At 36.8% G+C, this 24,818-nt stretch overlaps 1 protein-coding gene across 3 annotated transcripts in view; it reads left to right on the top strand.

Annotated features, from left to right (window-relative positions):
- The window catches only part of NLGN1 (neuroligin 1), a 786,357-nt gene that overhangs the window by 101,759 nt on the left and 659,780 nt on the right, over positions 1-24,818 (top strand). Inside the window, exon 1 of one of the 3 annotated variants that reach the window (XM_069559768.1) lies at positions 15,472-15,521. The exons of the other annotated variants lie outside the window; for them this stretch is intronic. The gene's annotated coding sequence lies outside the window, so the exon portion shown is untranslated. Of the gene's footprint in view, positions 1-15,471; positions 15,522-24,818 lie in introns of those variants that run through there. 3 annotated transcript variants of the gene reach the window in all.

The raw sequence follows: 24,818 nt of genomic DNA, 5'->3' as shown, positions 1-24,818 counted from the left end.
CCCGTTTAGTAACCATAAGTTTGTTTTGGATATCTGTAAGACTGCTTCTTTTTGTAAATAAGTTCAGTTGTATTGTTTTTTAGAAGTTAGATTTCACATATAAGCGATAACATGATACTGTCTTTGACTTAATTCGCTTAGCATGACAATCTCTAGGTCCATCCGTGTTGCTGCAGATTGCATTGTGTCATTCTTTTCTATGGCTGAGTAATAGTCCATTGTTATATGTCCCCCATCTTTATCCATTCCTCTGTTGTTAGACATTTAGGTTGCTTCTGTGTCTAGGCTACTGTGCGTAGCACTGCGATGAACTTTCGGATACATGTATCTTCCTGTTTCTTGACTCTGGTGGTGAATACATGGAACTGTACAAGTTATAAAAGTGCACAGAACTACACACTCACACTGTCAATCCTCACATATACACATGTACACACGCATATGCACATATATATACGCAGAGAAGTACAAGTAAACTGGGGAAATCTAAATAAAGTCAATGGGTCATGTTGATGCCGATACCAGATTGTGATATTGTAATACAGTATTGTAAGATGTTACCTTACTGGGTAAGAGTACAGAAGATCTCTCTGCAATATTTCTTTCAATTGTATGTGAATCGACAATAATTTAAAATAAGAAGTTTAATTTTAAAAAGGTAGCCAAGGGAGCATAGAAAGGGAACCTTCAACAAGCTTTCGAGCTTGCTGGTCTTTCCTGCTTTCTAAACAGCCAGGGAGCTGGGGTAGACTTTGACAGACTGTAAATCTGTAAAAGTTCCCAAATGAAAATGGAAAAAAAGACAGCAAGACCTGGCAATGGAACCAGAGCTCTGCTATATTTCAAATGAGTGTAAATCCCATGTAAAGAATTTTAGCCAGTCCTTCCCTCCTGGACCCTGACAGTGGCCATTCAGCCCCCAATAACTGCTCAGATATAGAGAATGCACAGGCTATCTGTTTTAGATCAAATGAGCTTTCTTTTTTGGCTAATAAAGATAGTATGTTAAACGTATAACTGATTTTGTGTATGTAACTTGGCTATACTATTCATATACAGTTATTTATCAGAAAATACATTTAATACAAATGATATTTGTATTGTGAATATGTAGTTGCTGCATACTGTAAATGTTAAGTAAATATCAATCCTTAAGAATGCCTAAATTTTCGCTTGTACATCTTAATATACTCCAAACAAGGCAATTTTTCATGCATTCTTCCCATTATTTGTTTTCATGTTTCTCGCCTGTCTATATGTTGAGTCCTAGGATTGTGGGACAATTCTTCTCCATTTATTAAAATATCTTTAGTATTAAAGAATTAGTAGTGTTAGTATTGTCTTTTACCTTGGGCATAATACCATGCAAATAGAGATAATTAAAGTGTATTGAAATAATTTAAAAGTGAATGGTGAGGAGAAAAAAAAGGGTGAAGTAGCATGTATAACTACTCAGAGCATGTTATTTCCAGGAAAGGAGAGGCTACAGAATCAGAGCTATAGGACCTGAGACCCAGAGATAGAATATTTCTGAAGCCCTCAGACAGTGCTTTGTTGAGGGACCAGGGCAGGATATACAGATGTTCAAACAGTTATGGAGTGAAAGATAGCTATCATCTGGACCAGAAGGGTGGTCTGGAGACCTGAGACTCACACCTAAGGATACAATAGGGAGCCAAACAGTTATAGGATTTTGTCTTTCTCCAGACCTAAAAGTAGTTCCATCTTACATCTGCTTGGAGCTAGGTGCTAGAATAGATTTCTGTCATCCAGTCTAGTCCAGAAACATGTATGAAGTTTAAGCTCTTCTTGCATATAGTTCTATGTATTTCATATCTCTTTTGTCTGTCTTCATTGCTTCATTTTCATTTCCCAGAACTTATTAATAAATTTATCATTTAAAGTCTTCAAGTGGCCCTTAAATTTGGAGAGAATTTGATTTTGAATTCCTTAGCAACAGTTTTTCTGTTTTGTTTTTAACCAAGATGATTTCTTTACAGATAGATTTTTTGTTGTCCAGAGACCACCATATAGACTGGATTAGCTTCATAACCAATATATGACACTTAGACATTCTGAACATCTAGTCTTAAAAACGTGGATACAGATAGAAATAGAGATGTAAATATCTAAATACTTATATCCATGGGGAAAATACACTTCTATAAATGCACCGTCTCACTACCAACCAGACACTGTGAGTTAACTACTCACATAACCTTCCACAATCATACCTTTGTTGTATATTAATGTCCACATTTGGTAGATTCAGAAACTAAACTTTGGAAACATTAAGTAGTTGATTGAAAGAGATACAAAAATACTTGAGGAGGGATTAAATATGATGGCTGACTAGAGCTCTGTTCGTTCTGTGACGTTAAGTGGCTGTTTTCAGAGAAAAAAAGGCCCGACATAATATAATTTAATTTTCAATTGTCTACAATTTCTGGTGTAATGTTTAAAACTTATGTTTGGTCCTGTGAATGGAATATGTGTCATTTTCTCAGTTTTTCCCTTATCTTGTTATATGTACGTGAAAACAGTTATGATATCAGCTGTTGAAACAGTTTCTAAATTGAAATGCAATGCATGCAGTCAATCTGAGTGTCCACGGGCCTTTAATGTGACAAGAGTAGTTCATTCTCACAGCATCTCTGATATAGTCATAAAACAAACATATACTAAATGCCTACTGTTTATCAGTACTTGCACTACATACTGGGAACACTAAGATGAATATGACATGGTTCCTCCTCTTAAGGAACTTAATTGGTGGAAGGGATATGTAAGACTTATATAAGAACTATGTCATTAGCATTAGAAGTCACAGAAAGGCCATGGGTTGTACAAGGAAGGGAGAGCTTATCTGTGCCTAGGTATTACAGAACCATGGGGAAACTAGGACAGGCTTCAAAAAAGTGATGATGCTTGACTATGAATTACAGGAGTAGTAGTAATTATCAGGTGGACATCCTTGAGTCATTCTAAACAGAAAGATTCATGTCCTGAGATTTCAGAGGTGTCGCAATAGTGCACTGTTGCAATAATCACTATGGATTGACTCAAAAAGTTGAGGAGGTGGCTGAAAATGAGGCTTGGAGAGGTACACTGAGGCCAGATTTATCAGGAACTTGTACTGTAGTAGCCAAAGTATTTAGTCTTCATGAAGGTGGTAATGAAAACCACTCATGAGCAATATTTTTTAATTAGGAGAATGACGTGATCTGATATGAATTTCAAAATAATCACTTTTGGCAACAGCATGGAAAAAAAGATAATAAAAGCATCTGGAAGCCGAATACTAGTTGAGGGGCTTAGATGTAATCTTGGGGGAAAATATGGGAGCCTTCAAATAGTTGAGAAATATAGAAGCCAATTCAACAAGAATTGAGAAGAGAGGAAGATTTTAGAGATATTTAGAAGAACATGTTGCTTTGTGACATGTCAGAGTTGAATAGTCTCTAAAGGCTGGGTAGTTTTATGAATAGAGAGAATATAGTAAGCGGAGCAGGGTTTAGTTGGGAATTTAATAAATTTGATTTAGATATGTTGCTGAGTTTGAGAACACTCTGGAGACCACCGATTAGTTAGTACTGAGCCAGTCTGTCAATACAAAGAATTTCATTTTGCATTGTTATTCAGTCTAGATGTTAAAAATGTAGAATTAGATTTTAGAAGCAATCTAAGGTTGATAAAAGACAAGTGGATGAGTTAATTGGGATTTTTGGTAAGAGAAAAATGTGGTTGACTAGGGCTAGTAAAAATGACTAAGTATAGGAAGAGATTGATAGATCAGCAGAAAATGCACAGATCAAGGACTCAGAGATTCCAGGATCTCAGAAAGAATAAAGGAATGAAAGAACTGAAAATAGTTTAAAGATTTTACAGGTAGAACAATCCTGAGTCATATAGTACTCTGTAGATTAGGGTTAAATGAGTGGGTTGCTGAAACAATTTGGGGATAAATTTTTGTATAGAAGAAGAGAATTAAAAATACTGAGAAGCTGGGGAATAGAGTACATATGTTGAAGTCACTCAAAATTATTACAGGAGTTAGATTGGACAGGGAGATTGTAAGCCAGGTTATTTTTTTCTGTCAGTGTAAGGGAATGATTTGAAGATCAGTAGAAGAAACGATGGCACCCCACTCCAGTACTCTTGCCTGGAAAATCCCATGGATGGAGGAGCCTGGTGGGCTGCAGTCCATGGTGTCACTAGGAGTCGGACACAACTGAGTGACTTCACTTTCACTTTTCACTTTCATACATTGGAGAAGGAAATGGCAACCCACTCCAGTGTTCTTGCCTCGAGAATCCCAGGGACGGGGGAGCCTGGTGGGCTGCCGTCTATGGGGTCCCACAGAGTCGGACACGACTGAAGCGACTTAGCAGCAGCAGCAGCATCAGAAGAAATGATTAGAGTGAAGAGTAAAAGATAGTGTAGTAAAATACTTTTGGCCTCAAGGAGAGCGGACTTTTTCAAGAATGAATTCACATTCTTAAAGTTGAAGCCAGAAGCCAAGAAGATGCCTGGGGTGACCCTTGGGGCTGATGAGAAACCAGTTGCCTGAGTACCATGGCTAGAGGCTGACCGTGGATGGCTGAGTCATGGAAACCAGCTCCATGGTTTAAAGTGTACAGCATGTTCTACGATGAAAGTTCTTTGGAAAACAAATGCTGAAGGAACATTAATTATGATTGCCAGTAGTCAGGGAACATTCTACTAAAGATATAATATTGGACTAACACTTGGAAGGAATATAGGATTTGGGGTGGAGGAAGATAAAGGAAGAAGATGGAGGGAAATACTTCAGAATAACAAATATTTTGAGGCTGCAGTGGAAAGATGAGGATGGAAAGATTATCTTGTCTTTAAATTATATTTTTTTCTTTAGCAGGAGTATTAGTTTTGTGCTAATTTATGTGAATATACTGCAGGTTTCTTAGAAATTTTATTTACATATTGCATGCTGATAGTCGTTTGTAGAATAGTAACAGCATTTATTTGAAAAAGAAGATGCCATTTTAGCAATGATCAGAAATATACTTTTAGTATAAATCATCACTCTCGTAGTTCTAGAAATGCCTAAAAATGTTTCTTTTAAAGTAAAGGTTGAAAGTTAATGGTGTAATCTTTTGATTAATTTTAAATATAATCATTAGTTTTTAGAACCGTGTTCTCTCTGTTACGAAGGTGGTGAATTTTAAAAATTCTAAATGAAATTCATTTTCAATTCTAATTCCGTGAATGTCAAGCAGCAAAATGGATCAAGGTCATCATCCTTGTGTTTTCTCAGTAACACCATTTTATGACTGTGATGATATTCCAGCATGAATTTGAAACATGTTAAGGGAAAATGACTGAAGGAGAGGAAGTTGGTTGACAGCCCGTCTAGACCTCTGTCATGAGGGCATATGTAAGGAAACTGAAGTAACTTTGGGGGTTGAATTATGTGTGTGTCTGTGTGTATGTATGTATATATAGACATATATTATAATTTAATTCTTGGCCTTAAAATTCTTTGATCTGACTTTATATTTAAATGAATATATATATAATACATAATATATATAATACATATATGATATATAATACATATTAAATATACCCACTGAATAGAGATATTTTATATTATATATTTTGTATTGTATAGACACTATATAAATAAAATACAAGGCTAAAGACTATTCTGAACCAAGAACTGAAACAGATGCACTCTTTGTGACCCAAATTAATCAATCTGATGCCTAGGAATGAGAATTTGAAACATGGGAAACTGGGTCAGACTTTCTGTTTCAGGCTACATTAAAAAGAGAGCTAGAATAATTCATCTTAAAGATTGCCCATTTGCTTCATGTTAAAGCATATTTTTCAGGAAAATAATGTTTACCAGTAGGGATTTTATCTACAGTTTTTCATTTGTAATTTGTTAGGCTATCAAATCCATGATGACAAGATTGACTGTTAACTTTGTATAATTTCAGACTACTCTCCAAAACATATGTAGTATTTTCCATCCTGTGAGCTGAGATAAGCAGAGGTTGTTTTATATGCAGAGCACTTTTTTTTTTAACACAACACAGTAAGGAAATAGAAACATGAAATGTTTGTTTCAAGTCAAGTTGCAAAATGACTTTATGGTCAGTGTTTGGGTGTGGAGGAGGAATAGAAGAAGATTGATGTTTTGATGGATAATAATTGACTCTTAGCTGTTCTCCCTCTTCTAAAGGCAAGGATGAATTTGCACTGATGCTTCCTTGCTGTCATTCTAAATAATATATTTCTGTGGCTCAAGCTGTTATCAGTAATTGTAAGTAGGTATTTCTGTGACAGTCAGCCCTCTGGAGCCTGCCTGATGAATCTGTCCTTGGCCCCTTCAGCCCTCCCTGGCTGCCGTACTGGAGGTATGTCTCTGCACTCCCTCCCTCTCAGGATGAGACCCACAGTCTTTTGGAACTGTTTTTTATAATGAACTCCCTGAGTAAGAAGCATTTGAATGCTGATTAAGCGCTTGTGCTCTGGACTCAAAACTGCCGATAACTACTTATTTGATGTGTGAGGGGGCAAGTTATTTCAGCTCTCTGCACCAGATTCCTGCACTGAGAATAGGAATGTTGACAGCAACCTATCTCACAGGAATGTGGTCAAGCTGAATGAGCAGGCAAGGGATACCCTTAGCACAGAGCTGGTATGAGCTCAATGAATGCTCAGTGCTATACTTATTGTGATATTTGGGAATTCATTGAACTATTCCACTCAGCACCCTTATTTTAAAAAAATAATTTATTTATTTATTTTAATATAAATTTATTTATTTTAATTGGAGTTTTTAGAAATATTTATAAAGGATTCTGAGGTTTGTAAAATGAACTAAGACTGACGGATGATGTAAGCCTTATTAAGTAGGAAACCAAGCTGTGAAGTTTGTGAGACCTGATTTGAACCTGACCTTTGCAACTCTCTTGGCTCCGTTTTTCATTTTCAAAATGGTGATAATACACCTTATAGGATTTTGAAAGAATTAGATGGAAAGTATAAACATACCACTTCACATGGCTGACATCGTGAATTTAAGAAATGATAACTATTGCTATTATTAATACTATTTTGAAAATTGTTATTAAATAATTCCTTTTATGAAGTCATCTCTACTCATCTATAACAATAGCTATTACTATATATGCCATGATTTTCCACAAGATACTTAAAAAACAGTTGCTTATACATCATTTATAAATACATGCCAGCTGTATATTAATACTAAATGGAAGAAAGCAACATTTAAATTTGTTTTTGTAAAACTAACCACAAAAATGCATGCTGTCTGCATACCTTTTAAATTGCTGCCCGAGATGTCATTGGATTATATACTAGAAAGTCATACATATTGAAACCTGAGGGTTATATCAAATTTAGGTATCTCTTCAGTTGAAGAAATCCACCAAAGCTTTTGTAATTTAAGGAGATTTCTCTAGTATGAGAGAATATTTAGAGATTTTTATTAAATTGTCATCCCTGTAACAGCAACTCTTAGAACTAGTGACAGAGATGAAAGCTGTGCTTTTATTATAGGGCATTCTGTATACAGCATGCATTTTTGTGGTTAGTTTTACAAAAATAAATTTAAATGTTTCTTTCTTCCAGTTAGTATTAGTATGCAGCTGGCATGTATTTATAAATGATGTACGAGCAACTGGTTTCTACTCCCTTTAAAATACAGAGATTTCATTTGATTCACATTTCTTTCATTTTTATCCCCTTGTGTTCTCAATGGAAGAAATGATCTTTCCTGCATATTTTAGGCTCTTCTTCTCTGCCCCTTCCTCTGTTCCCATGAATTTCATGCTGCTTCATGCACTGTATGTTTGAAAAGACCACATTTAGTGAGTGTTGCTATTATCTTTCTGGAAAATAGGGTTGAAATTTTCTCAGATCCCACTAAGCTTTCCTTCGCCTGTCATAAATGAGTGTGTAGAATTGATTCCAAATGGAGGGATCTCCCAGGGGCAGAGTGATAACCAGTGCTGAGACATGTAAAAGGTAAAGAATTGAGAAAAGACTAGATTTGATAACCTAGGGATAATAACATGAAGTATAGTTTTCTTGTCCTCTTTTTTTTCACTCCTCATTTTCATAGTAATAAAGTAATCACTTAATTGGAAGTTAACCACTTCCTATGAGCAAATCATTTATGCTTGACCTCAGATCCATACAATTAAGATGCAAGGCATTCCCTTCGCTTGGTTGGAAGGATCAAATAAGATAATGTGTATGGTGGAGGCACAAGATAAACTGTGATGTTGACAAGGGTATGTCAAGTATTATGCTTTGTATTTTGTGAATGTTTGCAAATCTAATCATCCTTTCAACCCTAAGAGGTGCATATTATCACCATTTGGCAGATGAAAAAACAGATACCAAGGATGTGTGTTAGAAATGTCTATAATGTTTGATTTTAATCAAGGTCCAGCTGATTCCAAAGCTAGTGGTTACTGTTTTTGATCATGATATACGAATATAGGATATTATTTTTAATACTTAATTATATGAGTACTTATTTTATTCTGTGAGTTAAAATTCAAGCTGCTAAACCAGAAAATAATTCAGGGTGATTATTAACTTTTCAAAAGAATTTTTTGCTTTTGATGACACGAGAGTGTATTTTAAATAGAACTTTTTTTCCTAGTGCAATTAAGATACAATTTGATATTTAGAGACTTCATTTATATTCAAATTTCCAGAAACGTGGCTTGGTGAAACTGACGAGTCCCTTCAGTGCATTTTCACTTTGAGCTCAAAAAGTAGATGAAACATATTTGACAAGGATAAATTTGGAGGTTAAACATCAGAATCTGCATAGTGTATTTGCCATGTTTTCAGCAGTGTGTAAGTCTGAAGTGTCCCTGAGTAATAAGATGTAAGTGGTGTTTATTGCTCTCATTTACTTACAGGCCATTAGCTTTCCTCACATCTCGACTTTGAAGACCTAGGCCAAAGGAAAATATGCTTGTGATGTCCAAAGAACTCAGTTTTTAAAGTGTACTGAAGTGGTCCCATTTGATCTGTGAGCTCATGTGATACTCAATTTAAAACATTTTTAAAGTAATGGTCACTGAGTCAGGTTATTGTTTGCTTCTTTGTTAGTTTTAAAATTATATATTGAGAATTAATATGAAATAGGTTTTCTGTAAAAGATATTTAAAATTTGAAAGTTGTATGTTGTTTAATGGACTATACATTCATCTCAATGTAGTATTTTTCTGGCCAAAACAGCTGCGACCATTGCTCAGCTATTCTAAAACTTAGAGAAAAGAACAATGGAATGATATTTCAAAAGCTTTAAAGGTAAATAATCCTTGTCTTACATCAATCTAATGATTCAGAAGTTATTGTTTTTATTAAAGTTCTTTTACACTGCAGATAATATATTATTTCATACTGATAGAACTTAATTTGTGTCATCATTTTAAGCCTCTATGCCTCAGTATGGTGTCAATGAGTATTACCATGATGTTAGCCTTCATTATTAGACTATCTAAGGGCCTTTTTCTTTAATAATGGAAGCTAATTTAATAATGTATGGTTTGTGTTTCATAAAAAGATAATTACAGAATACCCAGTAGTTGCTTCAGTTGAAAATCAATTTAAATAAGTTACTCCCAATATTACAATAGACACAAAATGAAACTTATTGGTAATTACTAACTGTAAGACAAAATCTTCAGAAACCCTGTGGACAAGAAGGGAACAGATTTGAATCATTTTTTATGTATGCTTAAGACATATCCTCAGGTTTTATGAGCTGTGTGGGCTGAGGTTTCTAATATCTTAAGGAAATTAAGTGCTAAATGTGTTCTGAATGCACTGATAATTTGAAGTGTTCTAAACACTATGGTAAAATGCTCCTAGGATTCTTCAGTTCAGTTCAGTCGCTCAGTCATGTCTGACTCTTTGCGACCCCATGAATTGCAGCACGCCAGCCTCCCTGTCCATCATCAACTCCTGAAGTGTACCCAAACCCGCATCCATCAATTCGGTGATGCCATCCAGCCATCTCATCCCCTTCGTCCCCTTTTCATCCTGCCCCCAATCCCTCCCAGCATCAGAGTCTTTTCCAATGAGTCAACTCTTCGCATGAGGTGGCCAAAGTACTGGAGTTTCCACTTTAGCATCATTCCTTCCAAAGAATACCCAGGGCGGATCTCCTTTAGAGTGGACTGGTTGGATCTCCTTGCAGTCCAAGGGACTCTCAAGAGTCTTCTCCAACACCACAGTTCAAAAGCATCAATTCTTCGACGCTCAGCCTTCTTCACAGTCCAACTCTCACATCCATGCATGACTATTGGAAAATCCACTGCCTTGACTAGAGGGGCCTTTGTTGGCAAATGTAATGTCTCTGCTTTTTGATATGCTATCGAGGTTGGTCATAACTTTCCTTCCAAGGAGTAAGCATCTTTTAATTTCATGGCTGCAGTCACCATCTGCAGTGATTTTGGAGCCACCCAAAATAAAGTCTGACACCATTTCCACTGTTTCCCCATCTATTTCCCATGAAGTGATGGACTGGATGCCATGATCTTAGTTTTCTGAATGTTGAGTTTTAAGCCAACTTTTTCACTCTCCTCTTTCACTTTCATCAGGAGGCTTTTGAGTTCCTCTTCACTTGCTGCCTTAAGGGTAGTGTCATCTGCATATCTGAGGTTATTGATATTTCTCCTGGCAATCTTGATTCCAGCTTGTGCTTCTTCCAGCCCAGGTTTTCTCACAATGTATTCTGCATATAAGTTAAGTAAGCAGGGTGGCAATATATAGCCTTGACGTACTCCTTTTCCTATTTGGAACCAGTCTGTTGTTCCTTGTCCAGTTCTAAGTGTTGCTTCTTGACCTGCATATAGGTTTCTCAAGAGGCAGGTCAGATGGTCTGGTATTCTCATCTCTTTCAGAATTTTCTACAGTTTATTGTGATCCACACAGTGAAAGGCTTTGACATAGTTAATAAAGCAGAAATAGATGTTTTTCTGGAACTCTCTTGCTTTTTTCCATGATCCAGTAGATGTTGGCAATTTGATCTCTGGTTCCTCTGCCTTTTCTAAAACCAGCTTGAACATCTGGAAGTTCACAGTTCAGGTATTGCTGAAGCCTGGCTTGGAGAATTTTGAGCCTTACTTTACTAATATCGCTGGGTGGTTTTTGAGCCCTTAAGTTAATAGGTATCACTGTTATTCCTTAGCCACTGCATGGAACATCGGCTACCAGGCATGAAGCAAGGAGGATATTAAGATCTATCTATTAGCGATAGGTTGAGACTCAGTGATTCAAGAACGTGAGCTCTGTGTTGATAGAACAGGCTTCCCTGGTAGCTCAGCTGGTAAAGAATCTACCTTCAATGCAGGAGACCCCAGTTCGATTCCTAGGTCAGTAACATCCCCTGGAGTAGGGATAGGCTACTCATTCCAAAATTCTTGGGCTCTTCTGGTGGCTCATCTGGTAAAGAATCCATCTGCAGTGCTGGAGACCTGGGTTTATCCCTAGGTTGGGAAGATCCCCTGGAGGAGGGAACAGCTACCCACTCTGGTATTCTGGCCTGGAGAATTCCTTGGACTGTATAGTCCATGGGATCGCAAAGAGTTGGACATGACTGAGCAACTATCCTTTTCTTTCACTATGTTGATAGGACAGGGAGATGAGTGTCAGGTAAGAACTGATATCCGGGAAATTCAATAATTCAACCTAAGTCAAGATGGGGTGACTCTGAAGCAGGAACTGGAGTTCCCTGTATATTTTATATCAAAAAGGTAAGCATGATGAGAGGGTTTAATGTGGGCATGAACCGATCATTTACTTCTCAACATCAGATATTATCACACGATTGAAATCAAAATAATAATCTTCTCACTTGGTTGAGAAGATCAGAATCCAAAACTCATGAGGGGGATGTGTGTATAGAGGAGGAAGGAAGACGATTGTATCCAGCTATAAGAAGAGTAAAGGGAAGAAGGAGAAAAAGAGGCATAGCAGATCCCAATAATCATTGGACATGCTCACTTGTAGAGGTGGCTAATATTTATAAATTTTAAAACATTTTATAAGAAAATGCATTGAGTTAAGATCCAAGGACCTTGTCATTTTGGTCACACTACACATTGATTTTTCATAGCATAGCTCTGGAGCAATATTGAGATAACTGAAGCTGGAGAAATTTCAGCTTATTCTTGAGTTGCTGAATTCAGAGTTCTCTTAATATTGTATTGTGATGAAGAGACATGAAGTATTTGGTTAAAAATAATCAAGACAAAATAACCCCAATGGTTTAATCAGTGAAAGTTTTTATTTTTATTTCTCTTGTTTTAATTTTCAAAAAGGAGATTTAAACTTATTTTATTTCACTTCTGTTAAAGTCAGAGTTCCTGTATTCTTAAAGCTTTTGAATTCAAATTATGCTCTGTGGTGATTTCCTAAGGATGGTTAATTTTCGTTTTCATCATTGTGTAAAATTCTGCGAGCCTCTAATCATAGGTATGCTGTTGCTTATCTGTGTTTCTCCTAGTCATGTAGATGAGCTAGACAACTGCACTTCAATGTCTTACATATAATAGACACTCAAGGACTTCCTATTAAATTTCAGTGATATATTTGGCATAGTGACATGTGTTCAGGAAGGGTAGTTATGGTTGAGAAAGTGTGTGACACTGGGATGGTGTTAATCTGTGTATGTTGGGTGTGCTGTGATTGCCAGGAAACTCCAAATGGAATTGACAATTATGTTGTTTTCCTCAGATTTGGGACTTAGCCATAATTGTGGAAGCATAGTAGGTTCCTCTGAAACAGTGGTTCTCAAAATGAGGTTTCTTTTTCTGACTTATTTTACTCTGTATAACAGGCTCTAGGTTCACCCACCTCACTGACTCAAATTTGTTCCTGTTTATGACTAATATTCCATTGTATATTTATAACACAACTTTTTAATCCATTCATCTGTTGATGGACATCTAGGTTGCTTATGTGTCCCCTCTATTGTAAATAGTACTGCAATGAACGTTGGGGTAAATGTGTCTTTTTGAATTATGCTTTTCTCAGAGTATATGCTCAATAGTGGGATTGCTGGGTCATATGGTAGTTTTATTACTATTTTTGAGGAATCACCATACTGTTCTCCATAGGGGCTGTATCAGTTTACATTTCCACCAACAGTGCAATAGGGGAAGAGGGTTCCCTCTTCTCCACATCCTCCCCAGCATTTATTGTTTGCAGACATTTTTATGTTGGCCATTCTGACCAGTGTGAAGGGATACCTCACTGTAGGTTTGTTTTGCATCTCTCTAATAATAAGTGATGTTGAGAATCATTTCATGTGTTTATTGGCCATCTGTATGCCTTCTTTGGAGAAATGTTGGTTTAGGTCTTCTGCGCATTTTTTGTTTGGGTTATTTTATTTATTTATTTTTTTATATTGAGCTGCATGAGCTGCTTGTATATTTTGGAGATTAATCCTTTGTCAGTTGCTGCATTTGAAATTATTTTCTCCCATTCTTAGGGTTGTTTTTTCATTTTCGTTATAGTTTCCTTTGCTGTGCAAACACTTTAAAGTTTAACTAGGGTTGAGTATACTACAAAACTACAATAATCAAGACAGTATGGTACTGACATAAATACAGAAATATAGATAAATGGAATGAGATAGAAAGCCCAAAGATAAACCCACACACCCTTCAGCACCTTACCTTTGGCAAAGGAGATGAAAATATACAATGGAGAAAAAAACAGTCTCTCAATAAGTGTTTTTGGAAAACTGGACAGCTACATGCAAAAGAATGAAACTAGAACATTTCTTAACACCATACATAAACTCAAAATGGATTAAAGACCTAAATGTAAGGCTAGAGACCATAAAACTCTTAGAGGAAAGCATAGGCAGACTACTTTTTGACATAAATCACAAGATCCTCTTTGACCCACCTCCTAATGAAAATAAAAACAAAGATAAACTTAGTGTACTTGTAATTATACTGAAATGAAACTAATAGATGATATTCTCTACCTATATATGCCGTTTTAAAAACTAATTTTAAAATGATATATACTTCATTATGTAAATGCATGGGTATGGCTTCACTAAAAGATAGAGTAGTCAGATGCATATGCCTACGAATAGAATTGCTAAAATGGCTAAAATGCAGACAAATACATGTGTGAGATACAGGCGCTGGAGACACAAACACTACCAGAGCTCTGCTGTCAGTCACCCCGTTCTCCAAAATGGTAAGTGACTCTCGATAATGTTCTGAAAAAGAAAATACAAATTGGGTCTGGATTTTTAAAAAAATAATTGTATTTGGGAAGATTCATATTCCTATTCAACTGTGACAAAAATAAAATTTTTAAATATTGATATGTAAAACGGGGTTAAGTTATGGGCTCAGATAAGTACTTTTTTTTTTTTACATGTATATCTCCAGCAAGGTGTTTGAAAAGTGCATAAGCTGAGATTTCAGATAATTTTCCTGTACAATATTGTTCTTAAAAACAGAACATCTAGCAAGTAGTGCCAAACAATCAATAAGAGGCTCCCAAATTAGAAACAAACCAACATAAAACAGTCTAGAGGGCACCAGCCACTCTAATCGCATACTAGTTTAAAAATCTGAGACTAGTTTTAAAATCTGAGTTAAATTTCAAGAAATAGTGTTCTAAGAAAGGTCTAAAATCAACAGTAGGGAATGCAATAGTGAGACATTGTTGTTTAGTTGCTCAGTCATGTCTAACTCTTTGTGACCCCATGAACTGTAGCCCTTTAGGCTCCTGTCTGGAATTTTCCCAGCAAGAATATTGGAGTGGGTTGCCATTTCCTTCTCCAATAATAATACATTCTAGTATTTAAAATGCCTGATCTTATGGGTGTTCTGTGGTTCATACATAGAAATGTATTTGTTTGAGTTGTGGACCTAAACTGAGTCTGAGTGAGAGTGTGCTTGGACTTTTCAAGGCCCTTTTCTTCAAATATTAAATGACACTACATGCCATAGTATTTGTTGAACATGTTTTGCAGATCGATAAGTCAAATATGTGTGCTTAGTTGCTCAGATGTGTCCAACTCTTTGAGATCTCATGGACTATAGCCTGCCAGGCTTCTCTTTCCATGGGGATTCTCCAGGTAAGAATTCTGGAAGAGATTGCTGTGCCCTCCTCCTGGCAATCTTCCCAACCCAGGGGTTGAACCCAGGTCTCCCACATTGCAGGTGGATTCTTTACCAGCTGAGCCATCAGGGAGGCCCATGAATGCTAGAAATTTTGTTATGGAAATTTCCTTAAATACTGATGTAAGGATTTGTTAATGGCTTCCGAAAAGGCAACAGAATCTTCTTAATTTGTTTGTTGTCCTGAGGTAGTAAGTTTCAGTAAGCTTAGACCAAGTTAATGATTCACTGGGATTTGAATTTTGGCCTTGAAAAACGATATTGTTTTCTTAGGACTTTGGATTCCTCTGAGAGCGTCATGGCTGGGAAGCAGAGAACAACTAAAAGGTCATTTGTATTTTCTATTTAATCTTAGTAATACCGTGGAATTAAAGAATCATAGTTACTTAGAGAGCCATTTAATTGGTTTAGTTATTAAAATAAGGGTGTTTATTGAATACTACACATGTGCCAAACACTATGTTATTAAAGATACTGTAGGCAAATCACATGGTCTAACTCATATTCTAACTGGCTGTGTAGGAAAATTACTCTTGCCTTCCTCTACTGGTTAAAAATTAGCTAAACTTCCTATCTGTTTTTTTTTTTTAAACTTCCAATCTGTTTTAAATAGTCTTATAGTCAGTATTCAAAATTAGGCTTCAAAATCTCATGGACAAATTGCTACTTTCTGAAATAAAATTTTATTACTGCCTTTTCCTCCCTAAAGTTGTATCAGGAGTATTTGGAATGGTGTTATATGTGAGACTGTGGCAAATGGTGAGTTTCTCCATTTCAGTATCCTGTTGCCAGATTTAGTTCCTGCACCTTCCATGTGAATGAACCAATTATTTGTGGTTGATATTTGCAGCTAGTACAGTTTATGTCCCATCCTGATAGATCTTGATCTCCTCTGACTGACTACACTGGCCCCATTCGGCTCCAAGGAAGTTGGACCCTGGTTTCTGCTCTGATTCACTTCCACCCACTTTTCTGGATTCTTCTATATCGTCCTGGTGATTGCATAGCAGGCTTGGTGGTTCTCAACTCAATATCTTGACCATATGAGACAGTGCTTTGCATGTGTGTGCTCAGTCATGTGCAACCCTTTGTGACTCCTTGGACTGTAGCCCTCCAGTCTCCTTCTGTCCGTGGAATTTTCCAGGCAAGAATACTGGAGTGGATTGCCATTTCCTACTCCAGGGGATCTTCCCTACCCAGGGATAGAACTCACGTCTTCTGCATTGGCAAGCAAATTCTTTACCACTGGGCCACTTGGGAAGCCTTCAGATAGTGCTTGCAATCTGGCAAAACCAACCCAAGGGCCTTTATTTGTGTGATTACTTCTACATCTAACAGTACGAGATTAAGCTGTGTTCCAAGACCATGTGGGGTATCCCATGAGTTGGCTTCTTCCAAAGTTACAGAGACTACATCGAGTAATGGTAGAGCTCTCAACTAGTACAAGCTCCACTCGGCTCTTAAGGTTCCTCCCACTTACCTGATGCTCCTCCCTATCTTTTGGACAATCTGGAAAGTCATGACACGCATCTACTGGAATGGCTGTTCAACTTTAACTTTTTTCCAGTATTCTCTGGGGCCAGAAAGGGGAGAGTGGGATTTGGCTCCATAGCCTTTTCCTGTTGACTCTGCCAAGTCTGATCCTCATTTACCCTCAAGAGGAGCCAAATTAATTTTGACATATTTCTCAAGATAAAATAATGCAAAGTTTAGATGTACAGAAAAATCAGATTTTGACTACAAAAAGCTTACTTTTATCTCCGTTTCTTTTCCCTTTTTGTATTTCATCTTAAACAAATACTAGTCATCCTATTCTACCTCGCCCCATTCAATTAGGTGTTTTGGGTGAACTACAAGATAAAAATCCTCTTCACATGATAAAAAAACACTGATAATTTTCAAACTATATCCCCACTAGATTAAGTATTTAGAATACAGTGGTGGAGAGGGTAGAAATGATCCCTACGTTAGTGGAGTCCACATTCTATTTGTGGAGAATGGACACAGATAGATAACTATAAATAAACAGAAATGAGTGTACCAAAAAGAGTACATAGGTTGTTAAAGCAGGAAATGTTGGAAATTTGAAGATATTGGGTGCTTCTAATTTTTTGTTTATATTTAAAGAAACTGAGACTTAGAACTTTAAAAATATTAATCAGTTAGTTACTGGCAGACTCAGGAGTTAAGACAGAACTCCAGAATCCTTTCTGGTGAACCCATTTCACAGGTGACACTTAAAAATAATAATTATAGTGATTCTGAAGTGAGTGCAAATTGGACTGGTTTGTATAAGATCTTATGCAATTAAATATACTCTGCTCCATTTACTAGGCTGCTCACCACCTCCATCATAGCTTACATATTTCATACCTTTATGTTGTTTTTTTGTTTTGTTCTGCATTCCTAGATTGTCATCTCCTCTCATTTCTAGGCATTATAATTCTTGTCCAGCTCAGACACATTCTTATTGATGAATCTAATTCTGAATACCACATCTAGAAATAAGCTCTCAACTCCTGAAATTGCGTCATATATAAATCTCATATATTTTTCACACACTGTTGAAATTACTGTTTGGTTTCCCACTGAGTTGAAATCATTTTGTGGTCCAAATACTATATACTATAAATGTATATTGTGCTTTGCTCACAGTTATCAGTAAATGTTTGGTGAATAAATGCATGAAGTATGTAATAAAAATCCCTGATTCTAGATCTAATAGAAATTCCCTGGTACATAAATGGTTCAAGGGCCTCATAATCTAATCTAGTTAATGAAATATTTAGTTTCTGCTTCTGTTTACAACAACACTGAATGCATGGAAGAATAAAGCACAGTGAAGCATTAACACAAATTATGTTTTGTATATGAAGAGGATCTTCCCTGGTGGCTCAGTGATTAAAAAAAAAAAAAAAAAGCTGCAATTCAGGAGCTGCAGCAGGAGCTGCAGGGTCATTTCCTTGGTCAGGGAGATCCCCTAGAGAAAGAAATGGCAACCCAATCCCATACTCTTGCTTGGAAAATCCCATGGACAGAGGAGCTTGGCGGGCTACAACCCTTGGGGTCGCAAGGAGTCGGACACAACTGAGCACATTATACGCTATCCTGCACGCTACACAGTTTGCTAAGACTAGTTGTCTGCCCTCCAGCAGTGGTTAGTGAAGGGAACCAAAGACAGAAAGGCTTGAGTTTAAATCATTTTTGAAATGTTTGAGTTGAACACGCTGTGGTGCCTTAGAGAAGTACCTTAGGAGAAGTTTTAGAGATGGCAGAAGTGATAACTCTGGAGTTAAATTCATAAACCTGAATGCAGTATTAGCTGTAGGATCTAAGTGATGGGGAGGTAGACCTTTTGAAACTGATGATTAGGAATTTTAATTATATTCAAAGGATAATTGGGAGCCATTGTTGGCTTCTGTGATATAACATTTAGGGAATATTCCTACTCCTGTCCTTTGCTCACACCGTTTTCCCAACCGGAAGTTTCTTTTCCTTTCTCCTACTTCTCTTTAGCCCATTTTCCTTCAAATGCCAGTTCCAGCCTCTCCATCTCTGAAGCTTTTCTTTTCTGATTAATTTAGTCAATGTGCGTTCTGCTTCTCCCTCTTATCATTTTCTTTCTCTCACCTGCATCCCATTGCATTTACTACAAAATTAGCACCCTTCCTAATTCTTTATTCTTAACTGATAATTGACTCTTTAAATAGTTTTTTTGTTTGTTTTATTATATGGTCATATTCAGTAACCCAGAGTTTCTTTTGTATAGTGATGGAAAATAAGATCTCTGTAGGAAGGTATTGTATATTATATTCCAGAATAGATCTAAGTACATTGATGCTTAATCCATATCTTTAAGGTATACTGGGAAAACATATGACCCAGGGATCAACTCAGAAATAAATAAATGTTAAAAGTTTAGAAGAGACCTTGCAATCTCTCCAGAGCTTATGTTGAGATCAAATATGGAATCAGTACAAATGGTTTCTATTGCACTTTTGACCATGGGTGGTGTTTTCTAGATTGAGTGTATGCTAGATTTACCAAAGCGGTTCTGAATGATATTGATCTGTCTCAAAAATAAAACAAAATGAAGCAGCAACAACAAATATTTCCTCTAGGTGAAACTGTTGGAAGTTTTTGAAGAGTTGTTGGCTCCTGGGTGATAATGGACAAGTTGGATTTCTTTTTCCAGAAGGACTTCAGTCATGTGAAAGCCGAGATGGCCTAGCACAATGCATATCTTTATAATTAAAAGCAAAATTAATTTCATTGCTCTTGGATGCATATATTTTGCATGCTGTGGATTTAATATATCAGAAATTAGTAGATTTATTTTTCTGGTAGGAATAATTAGTAAAATTCCATGTATAAATAAACTCAGTGTACTGATTATGTCAAAAATTGACATCTTTAAAAAATCTGGCATCATTATAATTTCCTTAATTTTAGTTTCTAGAGATGAGAAGGTCTTATTTAAAACTAACATTTTGTTAAGTCCATTTTCCTATATTAACCTTGTAGGCATCATTGCATCACTTATTTAAGTAGTCCCTGTCTTTTCAAGTATAAAATAAGTAAGCTGTAAACCTTGTTTGGCAGTTACCACTTCTCTGTGCATGGCAGACGTGCATTTTTACTCAATTATTTTTTAAAAAGCTATGATATGTTCACATATGTGGCATATAAAGTAACTGATAATTATCCCTGAGTCCCAGTTACCATATGACTGCTGTATAATATAGCAAGTGATCTTTGAAAATACAGAATACCATATAAATGTGAACTTTGACTTTTTTCAACCACATTGGTTGTACAGATCAGACATCTTCAGTGGGTGTCAAAAATCCTTGGTAACCTACCAGTTTCACTTGTATATTATTTTAGAAATGTGTTTTATAGCTGAGATTTACAAGTGCACAGAAAGCTACAGAACCCTGAAGGCAAAGGTGAGCTACTTGAATTTAATATGAACTAAACTGATTGCAGCCATGAAATTAAAAGATGCTTACTCCTTGGAAGAAAAGTTATGACCAACCTAGATAGCATATTCAAAAGCAGAGACATTACTTTACCAACAAGGGTCCGTCTAGTCAAGGCTATGGTTTTTCCAGTGGTCATGTATGGATGTGAGAGTTGAACTGTGAAGAAGGCTGAGCGCCAAAGAACTGATGCTTTTGAACTGTGGTGTTGGAGAAGACTCTTGAGAGTCCCTTGGACTGCAAGGAGATCCAACCAGTCCATTCTGAAGATCAACCCTGGGATTTCTTTGGAAGGAATGATGCTAAAGCTGAAACTCCAGTACTTTGGCCACCTCATGTGAAGAGCTGACTCATTGGAAAAGACTTTGATGCTGGGAGGGATTGGGGTCAGGAGAAGAAGGGGACGACTGAGGATGAGATGGCTGGATGGCATCACAGACTTGATGAACGCGAATCTGAGTGAACTCTGGGAGTTGGTGATGGACAAGGAGGCCTGGCGTGCTGGGATTCATGGGGTTGCAAAGAGTTGGACACTACTAAGCGACTGAACTGAACTGAACTGAACTGAACTGAAAATGATAATATAATACTTTATACTTAAAAGTATTTTTTTTTTTTTGCAAGACACTTTCAACTCTTTAGTTGGATTAGCTCTAATCCTTAGAACACATCTGTGAAGGTGGTCTATATGAACAGGGTTAAATGCAATGGAAAGAAGGCTGATAGAAATAAGGAGTCATGGTCCCATTAACAGCTACTGTATAGAGAGAAAAGCTCTTTCTAATTTCAGAAAGAGCTGATGACACAACTGTCTTTCCCACAGGTGGGGTGGGGCAAGTCAATTGAATCAAATATCTTTACTGTTTCACACAGTACAAATTTGTGGTCCTGGAGAGTTTGTTACATAATTTCCTCAAGAGGATACTGTGAGAGTGGTTAAGAATTAAAATCATGAGAAGGTGGTGTAGGGATCTTTGTAACATAATTTCATGGAAAAATAGTAGTGAGTAATTTTGATATCTTGAAGCAGAATAAGATGAAATACTGAGGATCTTGCTATCTTGGAGGTAGTATTTCTGGTGACCAGTGAACCATCTGTAAAGTCAGTCTTCTTAAGAACTGGAAATAGGTTTTAACTATAAATTTCAAGGTGGAACTGAAATGAAATTAACCTATCATTTACAGGCAACGAGTGTTTTTTTTCCAAATTCCTACATAGGTAGTAGCAAAAGTCTATAATTCATCAGAGGTCAAAGCAAAGGAGAATGATGGTGCACATAGGAAAATAAAGAGTAAATAACCCACCCACATGTATTCAGATCCAACTTACATTTTGTCTTTGGGCCAGAAAAGCAAACATCTATCTACAGGCCCACTTTCATTCAGGTTGCAGGATTTTAGATTGAGCTCTCTGATAAAGGTCAAAGGGTTTTCCAGATTTATTAAGACTAATTAGAAAATAGCATTTAGTCTGAGTTTAAACTTTATGAGTACTTCAAACACTACATAAAAAGGTGCTGAAATACTGATATGATATTTATAAGTTAAATTATCTGTTTATTGAAGAGAATTTCTCTAGGCATCACTTTAGCAACCTGCATTTATTTGTATTTTATTGGAACTTTTATTCATATTAGCCTTTATTCTCCTGAATTTAATAACATGAATTAAATATTTTTTTCTCTAATACTTGCTATAGGACAGAATCATGGATAAATAATACGTGGAGTTGAAAACATGGAAAATAATGAACAAAAGGAAAATAGGAAATTGTGGTTAGGAAGATGAAAAAAATAAGTAAATTTACCAAGAAAAAAGTTTTTCTTGGGTTTTGTTTGCAGTCTCCAGAGCAAATATTTTCAGGGGATGTTGTATATATTACATTGGAGAACAAGATAAAAGTGATTTGAAAATTCTTATTATGGGGACCTTAATTCATGCATGCTGCAGAATGAAATTTATAAAATATAAAAGAATACACTCTAAGGACCAGTCACTGACAGCAAAATGAAGATATAGGAAAATAGTAGGGAAAAACAATCCTAGAAAAGCATGAGGAGAATCCGGAGGAAACTGAATCCTAAAATATCAACAGGGAGTTGACTGACCCTGTTAGTGATTTTGTGAGACATATGTTGGTTATTGCTGGTTAAAAGTCTTATAAAACTGAAGGGGTTTTTCCTCTTGCTTTAAGTTGCTGCTGCTGCTGTTGCTGCGTCGCTTCAGTCGTGTCTGACTCTATGCGACCCCATAGACGGCAGCCCACCAGGCTCCCCTGTCCCTGGGATTCTCCAGGCAAGAACACTGGAGTGGTTGCCATTTCCTTCTCCAATGCATGAAAGTGAAAAGTGAAAGTGAAGTTGCTCAGTCGTGTCTGACTCTTAGCAACCCCATGGACTCCAGCCCACCAGGCTCCTCTGTCCATGAGATTTTCTAGGCAAGAGTACTGGAGTGGGGTGCCATCGCCTTCTCCTGCTTGAAGTTAATAAGATCAATTATCAATTATACCTATTTTTTCTATATGTTTAAGTCAGATTCATTGTTAGTGTAGGATAGGACAAAACTTGACCAGATGAATCACCAATTAAATTATACATAATGTAGAGGTGCTAAGCAAACTGAAAATGATTTGGACACTTGAGGGGCAAGTGGTGTGCTGAAAGCTTGTGAACGATAATGACAAAGTCCTACTTGGTGTCTCAGTGTGTTTGGTGCATTGGAACGTATTGAGGAGTACCATTGAAAACTTCAACTAAGTCGAGCTATAAATTGATTCAACAAGACATACTTTGTTATTAGATTGTCGTGTGCTACAAAATGAAGCCACATTGCACAAGGTTTTGTTTGTCAGAGTGTATGGTTGGGTAAATAAGATGTGCTTTTGTGCTTAGTTTCTAATATCAGAGTGAAAGCCTGCCATTGTTACATAGGCATCATTGAAAATATTACTTGCCTGATGGATTTCTGCCTTGATTGTAAATTGAAAAGTAAGATTATTAAATGGAGACTCTCAGCATATGTATGCAATGATCCTGATTGGAAGGTTATTCTCGTGTGTAATTTTCTGTTGCCTTTTATTGACTATGACAGAACACACTTACAGTGTTTGCACAACCAATTGCTGTGAAGAATATGGGCCAAAGTGAATTTCAAAAGTGGAAAATAAAAACATATTCTTTTGCCAGCGTGCCACTAAAGTGCAGACAGATAACTGAGCTGTTGAAAACTTGTAGGTTTATGCAATTCTACTATATCTTTATTTGTCCTTCCTTTTCTTAGTAATCATATTGAGACTTTTTAGCTTAGTTATTTGACACTTTCCCACAGAGTCGGACACGACTGAAGCGACTTAGCAGCAGCAGCAGCAGCAGAGACATTTGCAGAAAGCAATGACAACCCACTCCATTACTCTTGCCTGGAAAATCCCATGGGTGGAGGAGCCTGGTAGTCTGCAGTCCATGGGGTCACGAAGAGTCGGACACAACTGAGTGACTTCACTTTCACTTTTCACTTTCCTGCATTGGAGAAGGAAATGGCAACCCACTCCAGTGCTCTTGCCTGGAGAATCCCAGGGACGGGGGAGCCTGGTGGGCTGCCATCTATGGGGCTGCACAGAGTTCAACACGACTGAAGCGACTTAGAGCAGCAGCAGCAGCAGAGGCATTTAACTATATATGTGGAGCCTTATATGGGCTCTCCAGCAGGCTCACTGGAAAGGAATCTGCCTGCCAGTGCAGGAAACATAAGAGATGTGGGTTCAATCCCTGGTCAGGGAGATCCCCTGGAAGAGGAAATGACAACCCACTCTAGGATTCCTGCCTGGAGAATCCCATGGACAGAGGAGCCTGATGGGCTACAGTCCATAGGACTGAGCATATGGAGCCTGATAGTCAAAAACTTCCAATGTTTTATAAACTAGTCACTTTTTAAAATATTACATATTTTATGGCCAAATAAAGTTGTCAATAAATAATATATTTCAAAATAAATTAATTTTTCAGAAGAAAAACAAGGAAGACTTTATCTTCAGTATCTAAAGTGCTTTGAAAATGTACTTCTGTAATTTTCAAAATTCTATCAACATGAGCAGTATTAATATAGTCAGATCCCAAGTTTCAAAGGAGTTGTGTCCTAACATTCACTTGTTAGTCAATAGTTTGGAAGTAAAAAAAATACATATATATTTTTATGTAGAAAATGGTGATTAGGTTTCCAGACTGCCTCACAAAGTCTTTCTCAAAAACAGTGCCACTCATGGGATACATTCAAATCTGGGTTTTATTACCACCCATTTATTGCTTTGAGTTACTGATAAAATTTTAGTGGCAAAACTCGCCCTCATATTGGAATCTTCTGATGCTGGTGTTTTCCAGTGCTGTTTACAGTGGTCTGCCACCTCTGCACGTTTTTGTTTTTGTTTTTTTGATCAGGCATCAGTGAGTAGTCCATACACTTTCTGGTCTGGATATAGGAAGCATATCTGTGAGTCAGTTTTGTCTTTCTCACTCTTGCAGTAAAATCTTGGGCAATTCAATCTCTGACTTGCACTCAGTTTCTCTCTCTACCTGTAAAATGCAGAGAATAATACCTTTATTATAGGATGTCTGAAAACATTAGAGAGAAAGTTTGTGAAATGCCTGTC

The sequence above is a fragment of the Ovis canadensis genome, chromosome 1 (genome assembly GCF_042477335.2).
Source record: "Ovis canadensis isolate MfBH-ARS-UI-01 breed Bighorn chromosome 1, ARS-UI_OviCan_v2, whole genome shotgun sequence".
Classification (NCBI taxonomy): domain Eukaryota; kingdom Metazoa; phylum Chordata; class Mammalia; order Artiodactyla; family Bovidae; genus Ovis; species Ovis canadensis.
This window is presented reverse-complemented; position numbering and strand designations above follow the sequence as displayed.